This window comes from Miniopterus natalensis, chromosome 2 (assembly GCF_054644295.1).
Source record: "Miniopterus natalensis isolate mMinNat1 chromosome 2, mMinNat1.hap1, whole genome shotgun sequence".
Taxonomy (NCBI): domain Eukaryota; kingdom Metazoa; phylum Chordata; class Mammalia; order Chiroptera; family Miniopteridae; genus Miniopterus; species Miniopterus natalensis.
In genome coordinates, this window is record NC_142082.1 from 105,397,746 (window position 1) to 105,406,920 (window position 9,175).

The 9,175-nt window shown below is 37.5% G+C and overlaps 1 pseudogene; it reads left to right on the forward strand.

The window, feature by feature from the left end:
• Positions 1–3,575: 3,575 nt before the first annotated feature.
• LOC148093772 (U6 spliceosomal RNA) lies at positions 3,576–3,675 on the forward strand (annotated as a pseudogene).
• Positions 3,676–9,175: the final 5,500 nt, after the last annotated feature.

The window sequence follows — 9,175 nt, forward strand, 5'->3', positions numbered from 1 at the left end:
GAGAGCGCTTTTAGAATTGCCATGCAAAGAAAAATGATCTGTTGTTCATCTTTAATGGAGAAAGCTGCAGAAGTGTTGAGTGACTGTAGGGGTGTGGGGGTGGAGGGGAAAGGCAAAGCAGGAGAAACAGCCGGAGCTCAGCCAGAAGAGCTAACGACTCCTTCTGTAGAGTAAAAGAAACTCTGTGCATTGCACATGAAATTAATATTGATTAAATGGGTTGGGGAAAGAAACAGGGAGAATTATCTTTCCCCCTCCCTTGCATAACAATTAAGATAAGTTGTGGGCATTCTCAGCTCCAGCCCGAAAACAGACATTCTGGCTCTCAAAGCTAGGCTGCCCTACGGAAATCAAGGATCATAGCGAACTCTTGACAGAATAAAATGAACGGTGCGGGGAGAGGGGGTGAACTTTGCGTCTTTTACCACAAACTTGACAGAACTGAGTTGATTTCTATGTAGTTGGTTGACACTTAATTTCCATCTTTCCTTTGGCGGCTTAGTAAAACAACTCCCTCTCCCTCTTTCACTAGCACATGAAAGCACACATGCAATTTATGCCATGGTTTTGGATCCATACAGTTCACAGTGATGGAATGCTTTTCTTGAAAGCATCCTTGGGCTCTCTGGACCCCTTTGCTTCTCGCAACTACTCAAGATTGTACAGGTGATGAGCACTAGGGGGCACCAGACAGAGTTGGAAGGCGGGGTAGGGAGCCCGATGGCAGTTAAAAGTCTCAGCCCAACGGGCAAGAGCGGGAAGCCCTGAAACGCACGCGAGGGCGTCGGAGCGTCAGCCCGCCCCAGCCTCTCCTCAGCGCCCGCTGTGGAAACCGGCCCAGAAGCGCAGTCCAGCCGGGGCCGCGCTAAGACGGTGAGCAGTGTGGACGCAACTTGACAGAAGATTCGTTGGTTAGCACTAGTTTCCACAACTTACCTGGATGAGCTCCTCTTAGAGAAGTTTGCTATACAATTCATAGGAATTTATCTGATAGGTAAAATAGTTACACTCGTTTACAGTTTTTTTCTTTATCAAAAGCTACACTTTCAGATATACAAAAAAGTTTGTTTTAAAAACCAATGGTGGTTAGGTTTCATGAAGCTAGCATATTATGAACATTTAAAGATACATATTTAGCAGGGACAACTGGAGTACTAAAATATTACAGTTTTGTTTTTTAGAAAATAAATCCTTAACTTGTTTGCTCTGGTAATGGTAGATCTCATTATGATATACATAACTAGAGTTTTGTCTTCAACCCTAAATTTAATGTAAAGCAAGGGAAGAAATGACTTTAAAGTACATTTTTATTGTACTTCTTGAGGCAGATTATTAGAACTTGCTCAGTTGTTGCTTTACTAGGAAAAATAGTCTGATTCTAAACATAATGCAACTACTTATAAATTGGTGAGTTAAAAGGAGATCAGTGAATCACAGTGTTCACTACAAAAAATGATGCTGTTTCTGTGTGAATGGTCATTATGAGACTTCACTATTGCCTGTTTACTGGACACTGAAACTTTGGCCACACTGCATTGGACACAAGACCCTTGACAATAACCATGTCCTATCAACACACTATTTCAACCAGGAACAATTAAATTTATTGTAAATAATTAATTTAATTTAAAGCCCTGTTGCCCACATGACAGATTTTCCTATTTGGGTAACATTAGCTTTACTTTGAAGACAGATACACCTTTAAGTTGAGTATAACTATATTGTGTACAATGGTTAGATTTAAAGGTTAAACTGTTTATGTTTAGTGTGATTATTTTACTACAGACACTTTTTTACTCAGTTTCCTTTTTAATGCTTACCAACTACTTTAACATATTTTCTATTACTCATTATTAATACCATATCTCTTTCTCTGTCAATTCTATTATCAAGTAAAGTACTGATTCCTCTATAATCTATATAAAACATCAAAATGATTGCCCTAGCTAGTTTTGCTCATGGACTGAAGAGTCCCAGTCCCATTCCTGGTCAAGGACATGTACCTCAGTTGCAATCCCCCGCCCCGAGGGCTCGTGCAGGAGGCAACCAATCGATGTGTCTCTCTCACATCAATATCGCTCTCTCCCTCCCTCTCTTTCTCTCTCCCCACCCCCTCCACTCTCTCTGAAAAGCAATGGAAAAAATATCAAGTGAGGATTAAAAAAAAAAAAATCAAGTGATATAAGTAGACGTAGCAGAAAGACCCCAGGACATGATGGATGCACTAAACTCAGAGATTTTATTTCCTGAGGGGTGGGTCCATAAAAATAATACATGTATTTTATTTTCTGTCACCATGTTCTTTATTCACTTTCATCCTTATTTTCTCATGTAGATTCATGTTTTTTTCTATTTCCCTTCCATTCACATTTTATGTTTACATGGTCCCTGTCATTCATAACTGGCTAGCAATGAAAGCCAGGGCCAGCTTTGATTTAGACAGTGGCTGCACACATAAAATCTACCTTATTTCATATGTGGCATAATTCACAGGGTAGCATCTTGAAGTGTAAGGGGGGAAATACCATCTTGAGAGTATTTCTTTCTCTTTTTTTCCTCCTTTCCCTCACTTCCCATGCTCCTTTGTCTTGCCTGTGGATAATTTTAATTTTATCTCCTTGTCATCTGGATCTCAAGGAAGACTGGAGAATCAGAGTTAAACAATGAATAGTAGCTTTACTTAAAGTTTTTTTTTAATAGAAAATGAAATAAAATATTTCATTTTATTTAAATGAAATAAAGGGGGTGGGACTTGCCTTATATTATAAAACCATAAGAGTAAATCTGTATGGTATTGAGATAAACATATATAATGGAACAGAAGAGAGTACAGAAACAGTCTCATATATATGGGAATTTCATATGTGAGGAAAATGGCATTTCAAGTCAGTGGGGAAAGGTAATAAACAGTGTTTGGACAATTAGTTATTCATTTGAAAAAGAAATGTTGGCTGTCTAACTCACACCATTCACAAAATTAATATCTACATAGTTGAAAAGAGCTAACTTTTTTTTAAAGCTCTAAGAAATTTTTTTTAAAAAAAGGAAAACATGGAATAGGAAAGACTTCAGAGAACAGCCATAAAGAAAAATAGGTGACTATATCAAAACTGACAATTCTGTTCAAAGAAACACAAACGATAAACTGGCAGAAAAACATGGAACCTGTGTAACAAAAGACTAATATCCAAAATATATAAACTAATACCTTGAATCACTAAGAAAAGGACAACCCTACAGAAAAGGGGGTGAGGATTCGAAGACAACTGAGACAGGAGGAAATGCAAAGGACAAAAATAAGCTTGAAAAAATACTAAAGCTTAGTAACCAGGGAAGTCCAAATTAAAATTAGGTATACAGCTTTTACCCATAAAATTAGCAAAATTATTAAGGATTTATAATATCAGGTGTTGGAAAGGTTGTGGAGAAACTCAGGTGCTACTAATGACGGCATAAATTAGTACAACTTTTTTGAAGGCAATTTGTTAGTGCTCATTAAAATATACAATGTGCATAGCCTTTGATGCAGCAGTTTTTCTTCATGGTGCCTACCTTAAAGAAACACTTGAGGGTACGTGCTTTGGCAGTACATATACTAAAATTGGAATACAGAGAAGATTAATGTGGCCTCTGTGCAAGGATGACACACAAATTCGTGAAGTGTTCCATATTTAAAAAAAAAAAAAAAAGGTAGGAAGGAAGGAAGGAAGGAGGGAGGGAGGGAGGGAGGGAGGGAGGGAGGGAGGGAGGGAGGGAGGGAGGGAGGGAAGGGGGGAGAAAGAAAGACCTGTAGCCCTGGCCAGGTAGCTCAGTTGGTAGAGCATTGTCCAGATATGCCAAGGTTGCAGGCTCCGTCCCTGGTCAGGGCACATACAAGAATCAACCAATGGGTATGTAAGTGGGTAGAACAACAAATTGATATGTTTTTTTTCTCTCTCCCTTCCTTTCCCTCTGAAATCAGAAAGAAAAAAAAGAAAATACTTGCACATATGCACTAAAAAATATCTATAAGATCTACAGTTTTGTCTGTTACCAAAAACAAAAGAAGAAGAAAAGAAAGAATCTGCATGTACAACTATAAGAAAATAGTTAAACTATGATATATCCAATTTATGGAACACCATGCAACAGTAGAAGAGAATGAGGTAAATATATATTTGGTGGTAAAAATATAATAAGTGAAAAACTCAAGTTGCTGAATAATATACACTAGATCCTATATAGTATTAAAATATTATGTCTCTGTATGTATTTAAACTCACAGAGAAAAGTCTGGGCAGTACCCACCAAAATGAAAAGGGTACTTATGGGAAGTACTCTTAACTGTATGGTGTGAATTTCTTAATACATTCTTGCTTATTGCAAACATTTTGAAAAATACAGAATAGAATGTGAAAGTAAAAAACACCAGCAACTTTTCGAGCCACAAATATCAGCCTTTTATATTTACAGATCTTTCTTCCCAGACTGATAAAAATAATTTATAATTACATTATAAGCATTTCCAATGTAATTAAATATGCGTCGGAATCATCTTTTTAATGGTTGTATAGTATTCCATCATGTGCCATTATCAATTATAAGTTTATTATATCATCTAGAAGAAACATTGGGGAAAATATGTAAAAATGGGAATCCATATCATGTTCCAGCCCTTAACAAGCTCTCACAGGAAGAGACTTATCAGGATCACCTAAGAAGCTATTACAAACTGCACCCACTGGAGTGTCTCACAACCACCGCCATCCTATCCAACCTAGGTGTATTTTTGGCAAGAGAGTTCATTGCAAGCAGACCTACACTACAAGGAAAAAAAAAATTAATTTTTCAGGAAAGAGAGACATTGATAGGTTGGATTTAAAAAGTAACATTCTACAATATCTGCCTATTTTTTTTAAAACCACTTTAAATATTAAGACACAGGTGAAAAATAAAAAGGATGAAAAAAGTTGTACCAAGCAAATACTAATGAAAAGAAACCTAATGAATATATTAATAAGGACTATTAACCAGGGGAAAAAGGGATATCTTATCATGATAAAGGGGTCAATTCATCAAGACGACGTTTCAGTCCTAAATATGTGGACATCTAAAAGCAGAGCTTAAAAATTAAGTGAAAACTCTGGGGGAAAAAGAGAAAAGTCCATAATTATAGTTGGCTATTTCAAAATTCCTCATTCATTACTTGATACAGCAAATTTTAAAAGTCATTAAGAATATCAGGTACAACATATTAACATTTTCAGGATGAAGCTAAAGCAGTGTTTAGATGGAAATGTATAACATTAAATGCTTATATTTAAAAGGAGATCTAACATTAATTATTTAAGATTCTACCCTAAAAAATTTAGAAAGAGAATGGAAAATTAACCCAAGATAAGCAGAAAGAAGAAAATAATAAATCAAGACTGGAAATCAGTGAAATAAAAAGTGGAAAAACAAAAGATTAAGTCAATGAAACCACAAACTGTTACTTTGAAAAGTTTAATAAAATTGATAAATCTTTAGCCAGACTAATAAAAAATAGACATGATCCAACTTACATATATCAGGGACAAGAGAGGGGACATCATGACATTCTACAAACATTAAAAGGATAATTGGAACATATGAATAACTATCAATATATCTAAAAACTAAGATGAAATGAAGAAATATCTTGAAACACAAACTATCAAAGTTCACTGAAGGGAAAAAAAGAAAAAGAAAACCTAGTGCCATATACCAAAGAAATTAAATTTATAAGTAATCTCACAAAGAAAACTTCAGGCTTAAATGGCTTCATTGGTGAATTATAGCAAGCAGAAGCATAGAAAATCATTCCCAACTCATATTATAAGGCCAGCATTACCCAGTTACCAAAATCAGACAAAGACATTACACAAAAAAGCAAACAACAGACCAATATTTATCATGAACATGATGCAAAATATATGAACAAAATTTTACTAATCATATCCAGCAATATTTTTAACAAATATTTTAATATATTTAAAAATATTTTTAATTTTTAACATAATACATCATGTCAAAGTTGAATTTATGTCAAGATACAAAAATCAACCTATACAAAAACAATCAGTGTAATTTGCCATTTCAACAAACCAAGTAAATCATATGATCATCTCAATAGATACATAAAAAACTTTTGACACTCACCATTGATGTTTCTATCTCTCTCTCTCCCTCTCCCTTCCTCTTTCTGAAATCAATAAAGATACACTTAAAAAAAAAAAAAAAACCAAAAAAATTTGACAAAATTCAACAATTAATGATTTTCAAACCTCCAGCTGACTATAAATGAAACAGAACTTTCTCAATGTGATAAAGTACACTACAAAAAACCTAGAGCTAACATCATGCTCAAGAGTGAAAGAACAAATGCTTTCTCCCTAAGATGACAAACAAGGTAAGAATATTCACTTTGCCTGGCCAGGTGTGGCTCAGCAGTTGAGCGTTGACCTAGGATTCAGACAATCGGGTTTGATTCCCGGTCAGGGCACATGCCCTGGTTGCGGGCTTGATCAATGACTCTCTCATCATTGATGTTTCTGTCTCTCTCCCTCTCCTTTCCTCTCTCTGAAATCAATAAGGATATATTAAAAAAAAAAAAAAAGAATATTCACTGCATAACATGGTACTGGTGATACCATCCAATGCAATAAGAGAAGAAATAAGATGAGAGGCATGCAGACTATATAGAAAGATGTAACACTGCCTTTATTCACAGATAGTATGATGATGTACACAGAATATCCTAAAGAATCTTTAAAAAAACCTACTAGAACTAATGAATGATTTAACAAGGATATTGGATACAAGGTCAACATATAAAAATCAACTGTATTTCTATATACAAGGAATGGACAATTGAAAATTATAATTTTTACAATATAACTTGACTTTCTGACTTCAGCAACTTTCCAGTGATTGTCCCCTTGCAGAAACATTAATTTGAATATATATTTACATGCAAAAATACCTTCACAAGACCTCAGAATTTCAGGTACAGATTATAGCACCTGGATGGAGTACAGAAATAAGAAAAAAATGCGTTGGAGAAGGTAGGAAATACAGTTTCACATTACTCCTGTCATCCTTCCCAAAACTCAGGCAGGCAGTGAGCAGAAAGACACACTCCGCATGGGAGGAGAATGAATATTCAACTTCACTGCATACCCAAGAACCAGGCCCACACCAGTGTCAGACTGACCCCTGTGGCTCCAGGCCCTAGCAGAACCAGGGCCCAGGTCTGCCCCAGTAGAACTCTGCACTGCCTATTCACTATGGACCTAGGCAACAGGCCCAATATCACAGTTCTAGATACCAGGCTGACCTCTATGAACTCAGGTCCCAGGCCTCCCACCATGGATTTAGGCACCAGGTCGAACCTATGGATCAAAATACCAGGCTGAACCCAGTGGACCCAGGCTCCAGGACTAGCCCCCATGAAATCAGGCACTAGGGTGGCCCCTTGGACCATGGAACCAGACCTGCCTACCGCAGGACTCCAGAAGCAAGCCTGTGTACATTTCCCACCAGACAACACACCCACAATCTCTGCTGAGCTGACTGTTGAAGGGCTTTACCTGCCAAAAACAGTCTGTAAAGATTGGAAGAGGCATCTACTTCTTAAAATGCACATACACCAACACAAGGTCATAGGATTACAAATGACCAAGGAAATATATCACCAAAGTAAACTAATAGACCTCCAATCACTGACACTAAAAAAATTAAAATCTATGAACTATCTGACAAAAAACTGAGAATAATCCTTCCTCTTAAAGAAAGTCAGTGAATTACAAGAAAACACAAATAGACAACAAAATTAGCAATTTCCTGGATGTTACACCAAAAGAAAAAGCAAAAAATGAAAATAAACAAGTGTAACTACAACACACTTCTAAAGCTTCTGCACAGCAAAGAATTAAAAAAAAGAAGAAGAAAAGGCAAGCTTTTTCATCAGGTATGCCTCATAGGCAGCCAGCCTTGATCCATGCTGCAAACTTTCTTAAAAAGTCTCCAAGGTTGGCAGGCCCCAGGTAGGCAGTGGCTGGATTTAGTGTGCTCTTTGCCACTTGATAAGCTGCCCCAAGGCTGGCACAAGTGGTAGCTGGCCCTGAGTCACAGCACGGTCTCTTCTACTTACCTCTGGACCCAACACAGGCAGCTACCAACTGCAGATCCCTTTGTAGCTACTACCAGGTGGCCTCAGGCCAGGCACAGGCAGCAGTTGAGCTTGGCCTGCATCAGAACCCCTCCTGAGAGGCCCCAGAACCAGCACACTGAGTGCCCAGCTTCAGACCAAAACAGAGCACCACTGAATTAGAACCACAAGTGGTGCACACAAAGGGTGGTCTTGGCAGACACCAGAGTGCCACTGGGGCAAATCCTGCTCCATGGAGTCAGTCCTTGCTGTGGCTGTGGCCAATTCTCACAGCCAGTCAACCTGAGGGTCGTCAATACCACCCCACTGATGTGCCAACAACAATCAAAGCTCAATTACAACAGGAGGACACACAGCCCACACAAGGAACACTCCTGGAACACATGGCTCAGGAGAACAAGGAGACTAAGTCACTGGGCCACACAGGACACCTACTACATAAGGGCACCCTGCCAAAACTGGAAGAGGTTGCAGCAGATCTACTGAATACATAGAAATAAACACAGAGGCAGCCAAAATGAGAAGGCAAGAAACATGTCCCAAATGAAAGAATAGGACAAAATTTTTAAAAAAAACACACACAAAAAAAACCCACAAAAAACTAAATGAAATGGAGGAAAGCAATCTACCAGATACACAGTTCAAAACCCTATTATAAGGATGCTCAGTGAACTTAGGGGAAGAAGAGGTGAAATCAGTGACAATGTCAACAAAGAGATAGTAAACATAAAAAAAGGACATAGAAACCATAAAAAAAAACACAACCAGTCAGAAACAAAGACTACAATATCTGAAATAAAGAATACACTCGATTAAATGAAATAGAGGATCAAATGAGAGATTTAGAAGACAAGGTTACGGAAAGCACTCAATCAAAACAGCAAAAAGAAAAAGATGCAAAAAAAAAAAAATGAGGCTAATTTAAGGGACCTCTGGGACAACATAAATCCTTCCTACATCCACATCATAGGGGCTACCAAAAGGAGAAGAGAGCAAGCAAGGGAT